Source organism: Papio anubis, chromosome 2 (assembly GCF_008728515.1).
Source record: "Papio anubis isolate 15944 chromosome 2, Panubis1.0, whole genome shotgun sequence".
NCBI lineage: Eukaryota > Metazoa > Chordata > Mammalia > Primates > Cercopithecidae > Papio > Papio anubis.
The window spans coordinates 114,465,994-114,487,856 of NC_044977.1; positions in this window are offsets into that span (position 1 = coordinate 114,465,994).

The following is a 21,863-nucleotide window of genomic DNA, read 5'->3' on the forward strand; positions in this document are numbered from 1 at the left end:
CACTGCGCCCAACCTGCCTTTGGTCTTTGATGATGGTGACGTACTGATGTGTTTTGGTGTGGGTGTCCTTTCTGTTTGTTAGTTTTCCTTCTAACAGTCAGGACCCTCAGCTGCAGGTGTGTTGGAGTTTGCTTGTGGTTCACTCTAGACCCTGTTTGCCTAGGTATCAGCAGCAGAGGCTGCAGAAGATAGAATATTGCTGAACAGCGAGTGTTGCTGTCTGATTCTTGCTCTGGAAGCTTTGTCTCAGAGGTGCACCCAGCCATGTGAAGTGTGAGGTGTTGGTCTGCACCTAGTGGGAATGTCTCCCAGTTAGGCTACTCAGGGGTCAGGAACCCACTTGAGCAGGCAGTCTGTCCATTCTCAGATCTCAACCTCCGTGCTGGGAGATCCACTGCTCTCTTCAAAACTGTCAGAAAGGGATATTCACCTCTGCTGAGGTTTTTGCTGCTTTTTGTGTAGCTATACCCTGTCCCCAGAGGTCCTAAATGTGTTTTTAAAAATTTGTATGTAAGTGTATGTGTATCTACAAAGATATATATATGTGTGGATATAGATTGAAGAGGTCATATATTTAAATAAAAACAACTCCAGAAATGTTACAAATTTCTACATTGATCTCATACTCCCTATTTATAAACTTTATGAAATTTAAAAAAGTTAAAAATTAGCACATATATTTTGCTTACATAAATATTAGTCCTGTCTAGAAAACCCAAAACATACATAATTAAAAACTTTCTTTCTCTCTCTCTGTCTTTTGGTGAAACATCCAAGGGCTACATATCTTTCTAAATCCTGCATAGATTACTTTTAAGGTAAAAAATAATCATAAGGATATTCTCCAAGATGTCCTGCAAAGGCTACCCTGTGGCAGTGATCCAGTGCCTACAGTGCAGTGCTGATTTAAAGGGGATAGTTCCTTAGAGTCTCACCTTAACTGTTCACTAAACAAAAATTCTCCACAAGGCTCTCACATATTTGCTCTTACATACTGATTCCCCAAGTGGGTGGAATAATTGTTCTTTCTTGAATGCCTGTTGTCTGGATCCATATCACAATTCCAAATTAAGACTAACCCCAAAACACATTGCAACTACAAGAAACACATTGCTGACAGATTGTTATCTGTCAATACATATATCTGGACAGAGAAATTGTGTAATAACTATATTTGAAGTTAAACAATGGTTTATTACCAAATTGGATTACTTTTACTCATTTTTGTCTTCCTAAACAGGCAAAGTCTTCTGATTTCTTTTTCTTCCAATACTTTTCTGTTGTTGGCAGAAATAGAATAAAAGCTATTAATACTGATATTAGAATAAAAGATATTAGGACTGATATCTAGTTAGACACTCAGAAAACCTGGCTAAAGCCAAAAATCATGAAATGTAGTTCAGTGTCTCTTTAAATATTTAATTTTGGTTTAAGACATATAACTGCACATTTATTTACAATATTTTAAAGTAAAGATCCTTCTTACAGGACTGGACAATTTACAAAAGAAAGAGGTTTATTGAACTTACAGCTCCACATGGCTGGGGAGGCCTCACAATCATGGTGGAAGGCAAGGAGAAACAAGTCACGTCTTACATGGATGGCAGCAGGCAAAAAGAGAGCTTGTACAGGGACACCCCTGTTTTTAAAACCATCAGATCTCATGAGATTTATTCATTATCACAAGCATAGCATGGGAAAGACCTGTCCCCATGATTCAATTACCTCCTACCAGGTCCCTCCCACAACATGTGGGGATTCAAGATGAGATGTGGGTGGGGATACAGCCAAACCATATCATTCTGCCCCTGGTCCCTCCCAAATCTCATGTCCTCAAATTTCAAAACCAATTATGCCTTCCCTACAGTCCCCCAAAGTCTTAACTCATTTCAGTATTAACTCAAAAGTCTGTAGTCCCAAGTCTCATCAAAGATAAGGCAAGTCCCTTCTGCCTATGAGCCTGTAAAATCAAAATCAAGTTAGTTACTTCCTATATACAATGGGGGTATAGGCATTGGGTAACTACAGCCATTCCAAAGGGAGAAACTGGCCAAAACGAAGTGGCTACAGGCCACATAAAAGTGCAAAATCTAGGAGGGCAGTCAGATCTTAAAGCTCCAAAATGATCTCCTTTGACTCCATGTCTCACATTCAGGTCACACTGATGTAACATGTGGGTTACATCATGTTACATCATGGGCAGCTCCACCCCTGTGGCTTTGCAGGGTACAGCCTCCCTCCTCATTGCTTTCAGGGGCTGTTGTTGAGTGTCTGTGGCTTTTCCAGCCACACAATGCGAGCTGTCATTGGAGTTACCATTTTGGGGTCTGGAGGACAGTGGCCTTATTCTAACAGCTTCCCTAGGTAGTGCCCCAGTAGGGACTCTGAGTGGGGGATCAGACCCCACATTTCCCTTGCACACTGGCCTAGCAGAGGTTCTTCATGGGGACTCTGCCCCTACAGCAAACTTCTGCCTGGGTATTCAGACGTTTCCATACAAATTCTTAAATCTAGAGGGAGGCTCCCAAACCTCAGTTCTTGACTTCTGTGTACTTACAGGCTCAACGCCATGGGGAAGCTGCCAAGACTTGGGGCTTGCACCATATGAAGCCATGGACCTGGTTCTACCTTGGTCCTTTTCAGCCACAACTGGAGAGGCTAGGACACAAGGCACCATGTCCCTAGGCTCCACACAAAATCCTGGCCCATGAAAGCACTTTTTATTTCTAGGCCTCTGGGTCTGTGATGGGAGGGGCTGCCATGAAAACCTCTGACATGGGCTGGAGACATTTCCCCCATTGTCTTGGAGATTGATGTTCAGCTCCTCGTTAGTTATGCAAATTTCTGCTGCTGGCTTGAATTGCTCCTCAGAAAATGAGATTTTCTTCTCTATTGCATTTTCAGACTGCTATTTTTCTGAACTTTTATGCTGTTTCCCTTTTCAAACTGAATGCCTTTAACAGCACCCAAGTCACCTCTTGAAAGCTTTGCTGCTTAGAAATTTCCTCCACCAGATACCTTAAATCATCTCTCTCAAATGCAAAGTTCCACAGATATCTAGGGCAACAGCAAAATGTTACCAGTCTCTTTGCTAAAACATAGCAAGACTCACCTTTGCTCCAGTTCCCAACAAGTTCCTCATTTCCATATGAGACCACCTCAGACTGCACCTTATTGTCCATATTACTATCAGCATTTTGGGCAAAGCCATCCAACAACTCTCTAGGAAGTCCCAAATTTTCCCACATTTTCCTGTCTTCTTCTGAGCCCTCCAAACTGTTTCAACCCCTGCTTGTTACCCAGTTCCAAACTTATTTCTACATTTTTAAGTATCTTTTCAGCAACACCCCACACTACTGGTACTAATTTACTGTGTTATTTCACTTTCATGTTGCAGATAAAGACTGGGCAATTTACAAAAGAAAGAGGTTTAGTGGACTTACAGTTCCACATGGTTTGGGAGACCTCACAATCGTGGTGGAAGGCAAGGAGGAGCAAGTCACGTCTTACGTGGATGGCAGCAGGCAAAAAGAGAGCTTGTTCAGGCAAATTCCCATTTTGAAACCATCAGATTTCATGAGACTTATTCACTGTAACGAGAACAACACAGGAAAGACCTGCCCCCATGATTCAGTTACCTCCCACTGGGTCCTTCCCACAACATGTGGGAATTCAAGATGAGATTTTGGTAGGGACTCAGCCAAACTATTATACCTCAAATACTATGTTTCTGTCATTACCTATGTCTTCTACTTCATAAACTTTCCATTAAATGTCAGTCTAGCCCAGTGTTTCTTATCTTTCTTTCTTCTTCTTCTTTTTTTTTTTTTTTTTTACCTATTTATATTTCTTCATAGTGGTCTGGGTTAATTCCTCAGTACGGTCTTTCGATTCTCTTATTTTCCCTGTGTCTTTGCCTAAACTGGCCTGCATCTCATAATTTAAGTTTAATGTTGATATTTTCATTTCCAAAATTAATAATCAATACTTTAATCTTTATCTGGTTTTGGTCTATATTTGCAGGCTTTTTTAAAAAATAAATTGTGTTCTTACTTTATGGATATTTTTTCTTCTTTTATCACTTTGAGGACTTCCAAAAGGATCTAAAAATGTTTTTTCAGGGGAAATTTTAACTTTTTTTGGCCTGTATTCGGGGGGAAATTATCCTAGCTAGCTATGCATCATTCAAGAGTGAGAAATAAATGAGACAATCTCAGAAATACAAACCTGAAAGTTTATAATTAAAAGAGATTATTGCTAAAACCTTACTAAAAGATATTCTGTAGCAAGAAGGAAATGAATGCAAAAAGAGAAATGTCATGCAATAAGTAACTATGAGCAAAAATAGCAGTAAATTCTATTGGAAAGGCTTCTAAGTTAAGAAAAAGTACAATAAAGTCTTAGAAGATAATAGCAAAGGGATTGGAAGGTAGCTAAAGGATGTTAATTTCCTGTTATTTGAGTAGAGAAAAGATGTATTGAATAATTTAAGACTTCGCTGGGACTATATAAAGTCAATGTAAATATTAAACATTGAAGAGTAAACACTAAAAAATGTTTTTTAGAGAGTATGTTTGGGAAAATTACATGTATGTGAAATAGAGCAATCTAAGGAAGACTTATCCATCCAACAGAGAGTAGGATATAAAAAGAGAAAAAGAATTAAAAGAATGGTAAACAAAAATATAAAAATATTGGACAAATTAGGGTTCACACTTACCTGTAATCATAAGATATGTTAATGTACTAAACGATTATATATAAACTGCTAGTTATTGTATAAATAATATATCTGTTTAAGAATTTTATAGGTAAAATTCAGACAAGCATAGCTTATAAAATTGCTTAGGCTGGGCATGGTGTCTCACACCTGAAATCCCAGCACTTCGGGAGGCCAAGGCAGGCAGATCACCAGAGGTCAGGAGTTCCAGACCAGCCTGGCCAACATGATGAAACCCCGTCCCTACAAAAATACAAAAATTAGCTGGGCGTGGTGGTGCAAACTGTAATCCCAGCTACTTTGGTGGCTGAGGCACGAGAATCGTTTGAACCCAGGTTGCAGTGAGTTCAGGTTGCAGCACTGCACTCCAGTCTGGGTGACAGAGTGAGACACTATCTAAAAAAAACAAAATTGCTTAAACTAGTGCAGAAAAGTTGAAAATAAATAAATAAATAAATAGATACACTATAATACACTAACCAACATGCTGTTGGTATAGCAATATTAACATCAAACAAAAATTTTAAGTAAAAAACCTTTTAAGGAGATAAATTATGCAAAATGAGAAAAGGAAAAATAAAAGGTATTACAATGCTGAACTTGCATGAACACATTTTTCTTTTGAAATTTATCTAGCAAAAGTAAAAACATTTACCCATATATTCTCAGTTATTTTTTAAATCTGTCCAAGAAATTAAATGTATCAAACATATAAAATTAGAAGGCAGACTATGTGACTGAAACAGATACAATTGGTTAATTTGATGTCATAAATTTAAAAGATAAAGATCATGTAGTCTTTTTAAGCAAAAACAGAAAACAACAAAAATTGACCGTATCATAATATGAGAGATCATGTAAGTGCAAGTTACTATATTTACAGATGCAACAATATGATTGTATTTCAGATACAAGTACTTGATCAAATTCAAAATATGTTAAACATAAATTCCTTAGCACTTGCTATGTGATGGGCATTTTCTAGGCACTGAGGATGCTAAATAAGTGAAGCAAAATCTCTGCCCTTATATACACTACAGTATAGCGTATTTTTCTCCTACATAGAAAAATGAAGGAATAAAGAACTGAGGATGTGTACCTTTACATAAATGTGTGCACTATTTTGGATATTTCAGATGGTATGGTCAAGGACTGTCTTTTTGAAGAGATAACAATTGAGCTGATACCTGAATGGGGGGAGAAATAATTCATGAGAAAATCTGAGGGAAGAAGGTTTCAGGCAGAGAGAACACCAAGAAAAAGGCTGTAAACTTAAAACTATTTGACTCGATCAAGGAACAACAAAGAAAGCATTGTGTATGGGGCAGATTGAGAAAAGCAGAGAGAGGTAGGTGATGAGGTCAGATCATGTAGAACCTCAAAGTTTATGATAAACATTTAGATTAAAATTTGCATCTGATAGAAAACTGTTGGATAAATTTGAGAGGAATTGCATCAAATAATTTACATTTTTAAAATGTTACTCTGCTTGCAGTCAAAACGGACTCTCATGCAAAGAGAGCAGGAAAGAGGTTATTGTAGTTGAACAGAGAGATGGTAGTGGCTGACTAAGTCAGTTGGGTGAAAGTGAATATGTTATGGTTTTAAAGGTAGGGCTCATTGAATTTGCCAGTAAGTTGGATGTGACAAATATAGGAAAGGGAAGGGTCTGGAATAACTCCTAGGTTTGGAGATGAGTCTCTGTGTAAATGCTGGTGTCATTTATTGGGACAAGGAAGTTTAGGAGAGGAACAGAGTTGGGGAAGGAGCATAAGACTCTGTATGAGCACATTAAGTTTGAGATGACTATTAAATATCCAAAGGGAGGTGCTGAATAAGAAATATGTTTTAAATCCTAGAAAATAAAAACTAGGTAGGGACTTCCCCTACCTTACAAATGGCACCTGCCAATCAGCAAATATCGTATACCCAGTCAAATAGTATCATTTCTTTCTAAATAGCAGCAGATAAAAGGCCTCATCTTAATATTTCTGTTTAGTATGTTTATAAAGATAATTTCTAACCAATATTACTGCTAACCAATGCTACTGCATATAAAATTTTAAATATGAGGTATAGGTATTGGAAAGAAAAAGATGAAATTAGTCTTTTTTTTTTTTTTTGAGATGAGGTCTCACTCTGTCACCCAGATTTGAGTGCAGAGATGTGATCTTCGCTCACTCCAACCTCCGTCTCTTAGGTTCAAGTGATTCTCCCACCTCAGCCTTCCAAGTAGCTGAGATCACAGATGTGTGCCACCATGCCCAGCTAATTTTTTGTATTTTTGCTAGAGACAATGTTTCACCATGTTCCTCTGGCTGGTCTTAGACTCCTGGGCTCAGGCAGTCCACCTTCCTCAGCCTTCCAAAATGCTGGGATTACAGGGGTAAGCCATCACAGCCAGCAAGTTGTTTATACATGATATGTTTTTATACATGTAAGAATCCAAGGAAACTCTTAGAAAAACTATTAGTATTAGTAATAATTTAGTACATTTTACTCAATAGCAATTCTATTACATTCCTATTGCTGCTACAGCAAATTACCACAAATTTAGTGCCTCAAAACAACACAAATATATTTTATATTTACATTTATTTGTGGGTGTCAATATAGAGTGAGTTCAGATATATGAAATAGAATGGAACACATCAAATTCTTGCTGTTGGGAAATGGTAGAGGAGAGAAGGGTGGGGTTGTGTAAGGCATGGGAGGAAAAACACCAGAAAATTGAACTTTATATGTTAATTTTTTAATTGCTCAATTAACAAAACATTTGAAGCAAAACTGGAAAATATGAAAATGTGTTTACTGTAGCTGAGTGGCAGTAAGAAGTCCCTATAGTTTTCTGTATTTTAAACTCTTTAATAGAGAAAGAATATATCAAAAATGCTTCTTAAGCCTCAGAAATACATAATTTACTCAGCCAAACGCCTTGGCAATGTAGGTTTTGAAAGCACACTGTTCACTAAACTTTAAAAAAATAACCATGGTAACCACTGCACCATGCTACAAAGGGCTCCATGGACCTATTGTATTTGTAAGAAAACATAGGGATTTGGAATTATAAATGGGGTGTGGGAAAGTATCTTTTTAAAAACATAGCCTTCTCCTACTATTGTTAATTTTAAAATATTTTCTATTTTTAGGCCTAAAGCTAATGGTATAAAGCAAAATGGCATAGTAGTTGAAGAAATATCTTGAAGCTTGTAGCCTATGCACCCTTATCAAGTGTTGAAAAGCAATAGGATATAATCTCTGCTTTTTCAATATATGGCTCTATCACAGAAACCACTGCTAGATAATTAATGGAGACAGATAAATAATGTATGTGTCCAAGGGAGGGAAAAGTAAAAATAACACTTGTGAGTTTTCCTACTTTTGAAGGATTTTCTTAGCTTTTTAAAAAATCGGTTATTGAAACTCTGTCCCTTCTCTCATTTCTTTCTCTAAACAGACTCTTTTGCTTATTTATTTGTTCTTTAATAAATATTTTTCATACTAGCCTGTCCCAAGTTCTGTGCTAGGGTTTAAGGTAAACAAAAACCAAAACCACTAAGCCTATCCTAAGTTATTTACTGTTTTCTCATGCTCAGGAGCATATCAAAGAATTTACCATTTAATATCTACATATTTTAAATCACTAGGAAGGCTTCCTCTCAAGAAAAAGCAATCTACTAAGTTAACAAACCAAATTCCGTATCAGGTTAAAAAGTATTTTTCATATAGCGCCCTGCTCCTTTCGTGGTCTGTGCTATATAAAACCTTACATTTCCTTAACACACTTTATTATTCATATATAATTATATATTCAGGATCAATTTGCCTACCAGACACTGAGATACTCAAATACAGGGTGATGGCCTAGGTCTGATTATTCGTTCCTATAAAAAAGAGACGCTCACACTTAAAATTTCCTTTTTATTAATGTTTTTGGGGTTAATAACATTTTGGAATACATGATATTTTTACTTGCTCATTAAAGTGAAGGGAATGTTAGTCTTTAAAAAACAGGAATGATGTATTTGCTAACAAATCAATGCAATTATTTTATATATATTTACAATTGTATGACTAAGTCAGCATGTGGCAAGAAGAGTTTTACCATGAAAGAGGTTTGGGTGATCCAGTACCCCTTGGCTCCAAAGTGTTTACTGAAGCCACAGGCATCTGAGATTACACAGCCATCTCTTCGATGGCCAGGATATAGCAAAGAATGCTCTCAGATGGAATTACTTTGCCATACTTCATGGCATGGGCACTATTGCTTTGTGTAAACTGCGGATTTTCTAAATTTACTGCTGTATCTGTTTTTCTTCTTCTTCTTGTCCTATCTTTCCAGATTATCAGCACATCCTATTGGTTTTAGAGGAAATTTTGAATATTTTGGCTATTTTTCTCTTTCCACTAACACTCTGGCCAAGGTCATCATCTTCCCTCTCTTGGGACTTGCCCAGTAGACTTCCATTTGTTTTTCCAGTTTCCACTCTTGCTGCTACTGTCTGTTATTTATTAAGAAGTCACGATTTCTCCATGTACTGTAAGGTTGTATTAGGCCATTCTCGCATTGCTATGAAGAAATATGCAAAACAGGGTAATATATAAGAAAAGAGTTTTTATTGGCTCACAGTTAGGTAGGGTGTATTAAAAGCGTAGTGTCTACATCTGCTTCTGGGAGGCCTGAGGAAGATTTTACTGGCGGCAAAAGGTGAAGTGGGAGTTTGGTGAGGAAAGATGCCACATATTTAAATAACCAGATTTCAGAGGACTCACTCACTATGGCACCAAGCCATGAGGGATCTACCCCGTGATCCAAACACCTTCCACCAGGCCCCACCTCCAACTTTGGGGATTACAAGTCAACCTGATATTTGGTAGGGATATATATTCAAACTATATCAAATTTCCTATATTATCTGAGCCTCGCAAGTTCATTTCCGACCTTTTCTTCCTCTGGGTCTTTATTATCCCTTTTCCTACTGCCTGGAAATCTTGAATTTATACTTAGTAAGTGCCTTGCACCCAACTTTAAGTTTCATCTTAAGTGTCACAACTTAAGTAGGGAGAAGTCCTCCCTACTAAAGATAGCTCATCTTGTCATTGTAATGTCATAGCTTGTTATGTGTCTATCTAGCTGCCTTGCCTCTGAAACATAAGTAGTTTTGTTTTGACCTCACTATAACCCAGGTGTGTATACAGTGCCTGGTAAGTAGGCATTACTCAATAAAGACACGTTGAACACAGTATTTTTCTTCTTCCCTGAAGGCTTTCCTTATGGTTGGTGGCATTAATTTTGCTCCTTGCTTTTGCTATGCAGTATTGTTGCTACCATTTTTAAAGTGTCTCCGTATTGAATTGCAGACTACTCAGAAAGAGCATGCCTCCTACCCCTTTGGTATTCAGCATATTTTTCCTTAGAGCAATGAAAAGAATTTTCAGTGTCTGCTATCTATGGTAAAATCATAGCTAGAAAGTTAGAAATAAACCAAAATGGCCTGGTGTTTTGAGCTGCTGCCATTTGAAGCATCCAGGTTGTTTTAGATTTTTGCCAATGCTTAATGACATTATTTTTGCCTATTGGAAAAATAGTTGCTATGTTAGGTAGCTTCTTAAGTCTTGAACCTTGATCTTTTATTTTTTTAACAAAGTCTCTGCTAATGCTTTTGCTAATTAGGAGACATTTTCAAGTTTTTAAAAATTATTTGTCATTAGTAGAAATGTAGAGAGCTAAAACCTAACAGAAAAGACTGTGAAACACAAAGTGTACAAAAGGACAGTTTATAAAACTAATGAACTATGAAAACACATGAACACAGGACACTGAGGCCTGTCGGCAGCGGATAAGGCGAGTGCAGGGGGCAAGAAGAGGGAGAGCGTTAGGAAAAACAGTTAATGCATGCTAGGCTTAATACTTAGGTGATGGGTTGATAGGTGCAGCAAACCACCATTGCCCACATTTACCTATGCAACGAATGTACACATCCTCCACAAGTACCGTGTAACATAAAATAAATTAAAAAAAAAAATTCTAAACATACCATGGAATGCTATGCAGCCAACAAAAAGAACCAGATCATATCCTCTGCAGGGACATGGATGGAGCTGAAGTCCATTATCCTTAGCAAACTAAGATATCCTTAGCAGGAAGAGAAAAGTAAATACAGCAAGTTCACACTTATATGTGGCTGCTAAGTCATGGGAACACATGGACACATAGAAGGAAAAAACACACAGTGGGGCTAATCATAAGGTGGAGGTTGGGAGGAGGGAGATCAGGAAAAATAACTAATGGGTACTAGGCTTAATAGGTGGGTAATTAAATAATCTGTACAACAAACCCCCATGACAAAAGGTTACCTATGTAACAAACCTGTACACATAACCCTGAATTTAAAATAAAAATTAAAAAAAAAATGATGTCTATCGAGCTAGACCTACTTGGTTCAGATTCAGTCTGTCATACCACGATTCTGTCAAATAGTTTACATTCAGTGTGTCTAAGTTTCCGCATCTGTAAATTAGATATAACTGTTTCTACTTCTATGGAATCATTGTAAAGATAAAATGAGTTGATCTGTGCAAGACACTTTTAACGGTGCCAGAAACATCATATTGCTGAACAATTGTTAACCATTGTTTTTATTATAATGGCATGGTTATTATTAAAGGTCAGCATTTGTGAGAAAAACATCTCATTAACATTTACACTTGGCTTATTGTTCAAAGTCATGCAGCACATTTTGGAAAGAAAAACCTCAACTTTGATGTATCATATTTGCTAATGTTTGTCAACTTGTTTGCAAATTTTTCTTGAAAAAAGAGAGAGAGGGAAGTAGTCAGTGATTCATTTTAAGTAGTAATTTCACTTTGTTTTTCATCTTTAGGAGATTATCACCCACTCTGCTCCAGCAAGAAAACAACAGCAAAACAACAACACTGGAAAACCACAAAGTATAATTTGCTTTGCATAAAATTTGCATTTATTTTTCCATCCTATATGTTAAATTTATGGCAACAATTTATAATGCCTAACAAGGACATCTTTTGTAAAATTTCAATGAGGAAGGTTTTCTTTGCTGATTTTAGTATGCAAATTGCCAAATTTAATGTCAGAAAATTAAAAACCAGTATCAAAACCGGAAAGTAAAACAAACTGCAAGAATAAAGTTGAAGTGATAAGTAAACTTTTTAGAAGTTAAGTGTATGGAAAAACATTACATTAAAAATGAAGCATTTGCTTTAAATTACGTTGTTTTTGCATTTCTGTGGTGCCTCTTTACAAGACTACTGGTACTTATATAAAAATTTATTTCAATCTAATTTCCTGTATTTAACACTTAACAATAGTGAAGACTTCTTATAAGCAGTTTTTTAGCAGCTATACTTTGCAAATTTCAAAGTAACTTATTTTTTCTAGTTTAATTTAAATTTAATTTTCTTTCACAATTGAGTCCTTCTGAATTATGGAAATCTTTGATATTTTAGCAAAGCAAATTGCTTGCTAAAATTCAAATCAAAGCAACATTTGTGTGGGAGTTTTAATTCGATAGATATATCAGTTTTTAAAGGTAACATCAGTGCAATAGTAACATCAGAGGAAGTGTAGACATTGCTGATTTTATTAATGCTATAAACATATTTCCCTAAATGAAGGTCTTTCCATTTTCCATCTGTTCATACTACTTGAAATAAACATTTTTAAACATTTCTTCTGAAAGAAATATCATTCAACATATGAGTGACTGAAAGTCAATGCGTTGTCAAAGACTTCTTTTGTTCATTGTCTCATTATCTTCAGGGCACAGAGGAGACTGTACCGTAAATAGTGATGTTGTGGTCACGAATTCACTTCAAACAGTAACACTATCTGGCAGTTTTTATTAAAAATGCTAATTGTACAGCCTGGCCAATATGATGAAACCCCGTTACTAAAAATACAAAAATTAGCCAGACATGGTGGTGTGCACCTGTAGTCCCAGCTACTTGGGAGGCTGAGGCTAGAGAATAGCTTTAACCTGGGAAGTGGAGGTTGCAGTGAGCTGAGATCGTGCCACTCACTCCAGCCTGGGTGACAGAATGATACTCCATCTCAAGAAAAACTAATGCTAATTTTAAACATATGTATTGAAACTATTGTACTATTCAACTGTATAAGCTTTATTAATATTTTTCTTTTCTATTATTTTTAATTTTTTAATAAAGCTGCCTCATGTGGCTTTACTCCACAGATGCACTTTCCTTTTTAAAAAATGTCTTACAAGTAAGTGATCTGAATATTTACTTTTTAAAAATATTGCACAATACTCATTCTATTCAATAGTTTGAATTACTACGTTGAAAAGTTATTCAATCTACATCAGTCATAGTACAAGGCCTTTGAAAAAGGCAACACAAGCACATTAAGTGGTTTAAAGTACTTTTACAGATATAGATGCAAATATTTTTAAAATATGTAGCAAGAGATTAGCCTTTTACATTTATAAGTCACCTAGTTAGCTTGACTTCAGAAGACATCAGGTAATGTAGTGCTATAGTTGATTTGGTGAGTGCATGATACAGTAATGTTAGCAAAGATCAATGTCAAAGTCATTGTAGAATCTCTGGGGAGTACACATGGATCAATATTTGTGTAAACCATATATTTTCATTTTCTGGTAGGAGTCTTGTAAGAAAGTGAAACCAGTTCTTCTGAGATGTTTTACCATTTTCCCCCAATGAATTGTAAATTATCATAGTCAAACAAAATACTAAAATGCTCCTTTTTTTTAACCTAAAGACCCTTGGAACATTAACTACCATGGAAAATCATTAAACAAAGTCCTCTTTGACTCTCTTAACAAAGTTGGCTTGAGTCAAGATCTGTGTGCCTTAGGGCATGTTGACTATGCTGATACTGTGTGTACAAAGTGGAGCAAACCAGAGCCATGAAACTAGTCAGTCCCAGTCCTGTCTCCAAGTGGTGACTGAAGACGTGGAATGTTACCTGGTTCTTCTTCAGCCCAGGTAACCCCTAAATGAGATAGCTCCTATGGAGTCTTCACAAGCATAAAGCTCCCAGTCTCCTTAGATGTAATCAGTAAATAGATCAGTAAATGGATTCAAATCGGTGTTTGGCTTTCTGACTTGGGTGCCCTCCCCCCACGTTCTGCGTTTCTGCCATATGATAATGAATATGAGGGGGTGCCTGATGAAAGCTCCCTAACATTATAGACACCTGAATTTGGAATGAAGGCATTTTTAAAAGAACGGGCTCATTCTCTGCTTCATGCTATACTGCAGTTTTTCAAACTCATTGAGTATTTACTGTGTCCATGCTGCTTGAGCCCCTGTGCAAGAATTAAAGTAAGTTTAAATTCAAGGGGTAAAATATATCTCAGGAGACTCATTTCAAATACAGTGTTTGAATAACATTAAATGACCCAAACAAAAATAAGATGCTAATGAAATTAGTGTAGTCAGATTTTAAACCCAATGAGAGTAAACAAGTCCCCTGATAAAGTATTACTAAAACACCTAATGTGATTCTCATAGAGTTTTGGAAAAATAAAATTGTGTCTTGAAATAATCCTACTTTTTAAGAACATTTTTTAAAATTCTATTTTTGCTACAGTCTTCTAAAATAAAAAGCTCATTGAGAGCACATTTTATTGTCCCATATAACTTAATTACTAAGTTTAAGTTAATTCCTTTATTCTCACTCACTCTTGCATTTCAAAGAAACTGTAGCATCCAGCATTATTTTATTAAGCACTTCTAGTTTTATATTAATAATATTAATGGTTCACATAATACTTTTTAAAGAAATTCCCGAGGTGTTGTGTACAAAACATTTAATATTTACTGCAATCATATGAAATACAGCATTTTCCTCTCCTTTTTGCAGATGAGGAAACTGAAGTTCATAGGAGTTAAATCGCATACGATGGTATAATGCAGAGTAAGTTCTAACTTGAAAATAATTGCTCTGTAATTTTATTCAAAGGCATTTTTTGATCATTTCCCAGGCTTTGTGCAAAGTAAAGAAACGGCAGAACAAAATACTATGAAATATTTACCTTGGTAGCACTTACAACCCAGCGTGTATGTTCGCAAGACAGTGTGTACCCGTGAGGGAGACATAGAAATATACAAGCAATTATAATAAGTATACATATATAAGTATACATATCACCAGTAGGAGGGACCTAAAGGGAAAAGCATCTTAAACGGTGGAAACTTCCTATGCTTTTGTGAAACTAGTCTTTTTGAAAAAGTTCAACTCTAATCATACAGTGGGAGTTAGTCCATGAAGGAAAGCATAAAAGCCAAGGTAGAAAATTTGAGAATAGGTTTGGTATGTAGCTTGAAAGCTGTATATATTCACATCAGCAGGGTCATAGGAAAGATTTTGCTAGAATTTTTAAGGACTTCAAGAAGGATATAAATTTAGAGCTCTCTGTTCATTATTTTTGAGAACTATTTGAAAAAAAAGCAAGGCTCAGACTGCTATAAAGAGTAGAGGTGGAAAACAAAGCAGAGGGAAGATTACTATAATAATTTTAAACTCTTGAGTTTCACCTCAACACTATATATAACTTTCAGTTACTTATTTTGATTCACCTGCAATTATTTGAGTTGTGTAACTCCTCACTAAGAAAACTGCATGCAAACAGAATCGTCATGCTTACTCTTGATATTTGATAATTTTTAAAAAACTTTTACTTTAACTAAATAGAAGATTTTTCTAATAGTAAGTTTGATTATAAGTCGCATCTTCAGTGAGCCATTGAGTCAACATTTGAGACAATCCGGTAGGTTTTTGTTTTACTATATTTCTTATTTTTCTAATTGACTAAATTTTATAAATTCATAGTGTAATATATGATGTTTTGATTATACACGTTGTGGAATGGCTATATCAAGCTAATTAACATATTTATTAGCTCACATACTTATCCTTTTTTGGTGGGGAAAACATTTGAAATCTACTTTTAACAATTTTTAGCTATATATTACATTGTTATTAACTACAATCACTATGCTGTACAATAGATCTCCTGAACTTATTCATCCTGTTTAACCAAAGTATTTTATTATTTGACCAACACCTTCCAAATCTCCCTCACCCTACTTACTGCTCCTGGTAACCACTATTCTACTTCCTGTTTTACAAGTTTAACTTTTCTACAGTTGACACATAAATGAGATTATGTGGCATTTGTTTTTCTGTGACTTTGCATAATGTTTTTATCTCACTTGGCATAATGTTTTCCAAACTCTTCTATATTGTCTCCAAGTAGAGGACTTATTTATTTTTAAAGCTGAGTAATATTCTATTGTCTCTCTATATATTACATTAAAAATCTATTTATTTGTTGATGGATAATTAGAGTGGTGCTGTATCTTAGCTATTGTGACTATGTCTGCTATTAACATGGGAGTGTAGAAGTTGCTTTGACATATTAATTTAATTTTCTTTGGTTATATAACCAGAAGTGGAATTGCAGGATTATGTTGTAGTTGTCTTTTTAAGTTTTTGAGGAATCTGCATACAGTTTTCCATATTAATATATTAATATTTATATTCTATATATTAATTCATGTAATTCCATATATTAGCATTACTACCTACAGTCAACTGAACTTCAACAAAGGTGCCAAGAACCCAAGTACCTTAGTGTACTGCCTTTTACAAAATTATCCTTATCATGAGCAAACTATATTGCCAGGATCTACGCTGTTATTACACAAGTATGAGATGAATTCTTTAGCAGTCTGAATTACATAATTCAGCAAATAATTTTCAGGATAATTTTCAGCAAATAAATTTCAGGATAATTTTCAGCAAAATGATATTTTGTTTATATGGTTATGTTTGTCTTTTTTCTCAGTGACATGTGATTGGGCTTTCAATTACTTAACCAATCAACACTTTATTGCCACCATATTTTTGGAACAGAATACAGATGAATTAGAGCATTGTTTCCCATCGTTACAGAGGCCCAATTCCTAACTAATACTAATTGACTCCATTGATGTAATGCTGTAACTGACCTTTATGATAGTTCAGGCGGCCACTGGTTTCCCAGACTCATGTAAGAGAAAATTCAAGATGAGCCCTCTGGCAAAGAAGAGAATATGTCATCAAAAAGAGGACAAGTTTTGAGATCTATACATAAGAAATGTTAAATGCTACAGGGTCGTCATAAATCATAAAATATCATGGAAATAATATGTTACTAGTTATTTTCTAAATTATAGGACATGGAGGTATATAAGGTCAGATAACTATAAATTTTTCTTCTCTGTGAAAGTATTTCAGTATATTTTTGCTATCTCGTTGTGTAAATGTTGGCAAGAATATGCAAAGTGCTCCTGGAGACTCTTGAAAAGTGCCATAGTGAGTCTTGTTGTTATTTGTTGTGAGCCCTCATATTTTAGCCCCTTGCTAACTTTTATTCCAGAGAAGCTTTAGTTTTATCTTTAGCATGTATCCTTTAGATCTACAATAAGTCAGGGCATAATTATTGTAGCTGCTTTGTTATTGCGTTTGTTACATTTATTAGTCTATTTTCATACTGCTATAGAGCAGATACTACCAGATACGTGGTAGTTTATGGATGAAAGATGTTTAATTGACTCGTAGTTCTGCGTGGCTGTGGAGGTCGCAGAAAACTTACAATCATGGCAGGTGAAGGAAAACTAAGTATCTTCTTCACAGTGTCAGGAGAGAGAGTGAGCAAAGGGGGAACTGCCACATTTTGAAACCATCAAAAATCGCGAGAACTCAATCACTGTCACGAAAACAGCATGGAGGAAACCACTTCATGATTCAATCACCTCCAAAAAAATACCTCCCTCCATATTAGGATTACAATTCGAGATGAGATTTGGGTGAGGACACAAGGCTTAACCATATCCTTCCATTCTATCATTACATTTTCTATATGTGGTTTATTGAACCCAATATAACTAAAATCGTTAAAATGAGCATGTCTAAAATAGTAGATATCTGTATTCTTACATATGTACTGAAATGAGTTTCTGAAGGTATTAGGCTGGTCTGTGTGTTACTTTGGAATTTGTCAGGAGCAAAACTCAAATTGGGATTAGGTATGGAAATGATGTATTAGGAAAAATCCTTACAAAACATAAAGAGAGGAGGACTAAATTCAAGAGATTTATTATATAACATGGCGACTGAAGTTACTAACAATGTATTGCATTCTTAAAAACTGCTAAGAGAGTAGATTGTAAATGTTCTCACCACACAAAAAGATAAGCATGTGAAGTAATGATTAGCTTCATTTAGTTTTTCCACAATGTATATATTTCAAAATGTCATGTTGTATGTTCATAATAAATATACAGAATTTTTATTTGAAAAAAGTCACATTATACACCTTACATATTAATTTGAAGTTTAAAAAAAGTAAAGGGGATGGAGAGAGTTGGAGCATGAAAAGAGAGACTCATACCTTGATGCTGATCTGACACATGTGAACGTGGAGAGGTAAGGGAAGAAGATTGGGTAGGAAGCTCTTCTAGGAAGGCTTTTCTAGGAAAGTTTCAAGCAAGATAATGAGGAGTACTTGAGCCCAAGTTTCCCAGTTGGGTAGTCCTGTTTTATGGTAGGATGTGCCCACAGAAATACCCCTGATGTGCTCAGTCAATACTTGAGAGCAGCCCAGGAGAAGTGTGACCCCGGTACAAATGTGGCGGTGGATGCAGAGGGTCCATAGTTGGGGCTCTCAAAAAACTGTCCTTGCAACTTGAGATCTGAGCTGTGAATTTTCATGGTCATTGTATCCTGGAAGGCAATGAGGTATGGAGGGAAGGCATGGGATTTACATTTATATCCTAGCCCTGCCACTTAGGGGCTCCTGGACCTCAGCTTTGGTTAATCGATCCATAGAATGGAGAAGCTAGCACATATCCAATTCATTTTAGTATTTGAACGCATCCGAGAGAAAGGGAGGAGGAAAGAAGAGAGAGAGAGACTGAGTTTCCAAAATATAGTCATAGATAGACAGAGATATCAATACATTCAGGAGAATTAGAAGAACTTAAATGCAGTCATTGATGGCTAATTTTAGGTGTCAACTTGACCAGATTAAGGAATACCTTTGAACTGGTAAAGTGTCACTTCTGAGTAAGCCTGTGAGGCTATTTGCAAAGGAGACTGTTGTGTGAGTTTGTGGACTGGCTGAAGAAGATTGTGGACTGACTACCCTCAGCATAGGCAGGTACAATCCATTTGGCAAAAAAGGCAGAGGGAAGGAAATTCCTTCTCTCTCTCTCTCTCCCTGGGTCTTGCATCTGGGCCACATTTCTCCTGCTTTTGGATAACAGAACCCCAAGCTTTCTTTTTTCTAACTCCCCAGATTCCCAGGCCTTCAGCCTTGGGCTAAGAATTATATCATCAGCATCCCTGGTTCTGAGACTTTCAAACTTGGACTGAGCCATCCTACCAACATCCCAGGGTCTCCAGCTTGCAGATTGCCTGGGACGTCTCATATTCTGTAATGAGCCAATTTCTCTAGTAAATTCCCTCTCATCTTTCTATATATCCTATTTGTTCTATGTCTCCAGAGAACCCCGACTAATTCAGTGGTTGAGTCAGACCAAGTGGATTGGAATCTTGAATCTACCATGTGTATTTCCAAGTCTATTTCTTTCTTTTTCTCTTAACATGGAGATAATAAGATTGTTGTGAGAATTGAATGAGTTTATACATGTGAAATGATGACAGGTACGGTTAGCACATAGTAAGCTCTATATATGTGAACTTTAATGCTATTATTGCTTTGAAAGATTATTGCTACAACCTTTAGTTACTTTGACCTCCCTTCCTCCTTTCAAAATATTTTTCTTATTTCTGTGAGGATTTTCTTTTCATCGATTTATCTGAATTTCTCTCTATAAGGGGAAGTTTCCCTGAGCGAGTGGTCAGTTGTAATTCCGAAATTGGGCATATTTTATAGGAGTCATTCCCTTTGATCTCCCCTCTGTACTTTGGCTTCATCAGTTTTCTAACTCCAGGTATAGAAGATGATTTTCTCTTGTTGTTTCCCCAAGCTTGGCTTTTCAGGAAATTGTCTTAACTAGGGAGGAAACAGGCAGACAATATGAAACTTCAACAGAGGACCACGAAGACGCTGAACTAGAGTGCTTTTATACATCAAAGTATGATAAGTAAAACAACAAAAAATGCATTTTCTTTCTTCCTCCAAAGAATGAATTTAGAGGAATTTTTTTTTAATGTCACCTGTCTTGGAGTTTTCAACCCATCTAGTGGAAGCTCGTTATTATATTCGTCCTTGACAAAATGATTAGTTTGATAAGGTGATATGTCAAGCCTCAGATCTATATGGAACGTGGCATTCTGGTCTGGGGGGTAATAACTTGAAGCCACATCTCATTCTCCTTTTTTACTCAGCAGATGCAAGAATTTGGAGTCTCTAAGACAGGATGATACCCTGGAGCAGAGCTTGCAGATTTGAGTGACATCTAGTTCATAAATGGCTCAGCTGGCATCTCAGGCAGGGAGTGCATGAACCAGGCTCAGAGGCAGCTGATGATGAGATACCCAGATGTGAGGAGGAGAGGGAAGGGGATTCATTGCAACAGCAGCAACAGATTGCAAAGGAGAACATAGTAAGATAGAAATTAAACGGAAACAGAGCCAGAAGAGAAGCCAAGTTGGAGGTAATGTATCATTCATCTCTGGTGAAAAACCCCACAGCAGAAAGATGAATTAATGCTATTCAAGCTGCTAGCCAGCCCATCAGCTTTATTACGTGGTAGAAAGCTACCTGCCACTTTCTGGGCTGCATGCAGTGGTAGGGACAATGCTGGCTGTTTTTACAAATGCATTGTAAACACTTTGTAAGTTTTCTTTTTGAAGCTCTAATACTTGTTTCAATCACAGTTAGATCCATCATATTCATTTAATTTAAAAATTCTTATCAAACAGAATTTCTGTTCAACATAAAGAGCTCATAAAACAAACGTTACTATTTATCAGTTCTAATGGGTTTTTGTAAAGGTCTTATAGAAATAAAGAATAAAAATCCTATGATGGTCTTACAATAAATATCCTATACTTTATTGCCCATTTTTTGAGTAATTTTGCTATCTCACAGCATATGGCTCTCCAAAAAGATTTAAACTGTGGTCATGTGGTTTACTTGCCAGGAGATGGCAATAGTGATCTATTTCCATGTTATGCCTATGAAGAAGTTCATTACCCCAAAATTAAACTTTGTGCCAAAATGATTGGGATTTCCAATTCTGTTTTCCAATGCAAAATTATTCATTTTAAGTTCTTGAATTATTAAGTTGCTTCTAATCATTCACAACTTGATTTTTACCAAAATCATAGTCATGACAGTTTTCTCAAGATCCAGAAATTATCATTTTGCTCTCCTGGAAGATGTAACATAATTTTGAAAAAAAATTATGTGTACAATTATAGATTTTACTGAAGATATAGACAATGAATTAGAGTGGGAATTTTATAAGATTATGATGGTTACCACTCACACAAATATCACTGAATCTTTAAGGAATTATATCAACGTCCCTGGAAATTTTTGCCTTCAGCATGACTGAGACAAAGCCAATGTTTTTTCCCTCTCAGAGTTCAGTGTGATGCTGTCACTGTTCAACCAGACTAAGGCTGAAAATATGATTGAAACTTCACCACCATTTTAATTGAGGGTATATAAATTTCCCTTAATTTGACCCTGAGTGCTGCAAAACCCAACATTTTCCCTGTTTCTGCTTCTAGGATGCTCAGGCATATTTTTTTTTTTTAGCAAGAATTTCATGATTTACTTTTTATCCTTTTATTATTAAAGTATCTTTAATTCTGGGTTAATAGTTTAGTTTTATTATATTGCACTTTTGTTTTAATCCATGTTGAATCTCTTTTGAAATAACATATGATTTAAGTCCAGGAATGCAAAGAAATGGTTGAGTTACTCTGGGTAATAATTAAATCCATTTGTTACCTATAATGGCTTGTGGCTCTATCCAAAAATTGCCTAACATTTTTCTTAAAAATAAAATCATAATATGAAAGCCACCTTCATCTTTTATTGGTATATGCAAGATGACTCTGGTTGCTCTTTCTCAGCGAGGGTATTTTTAAATAAAATAT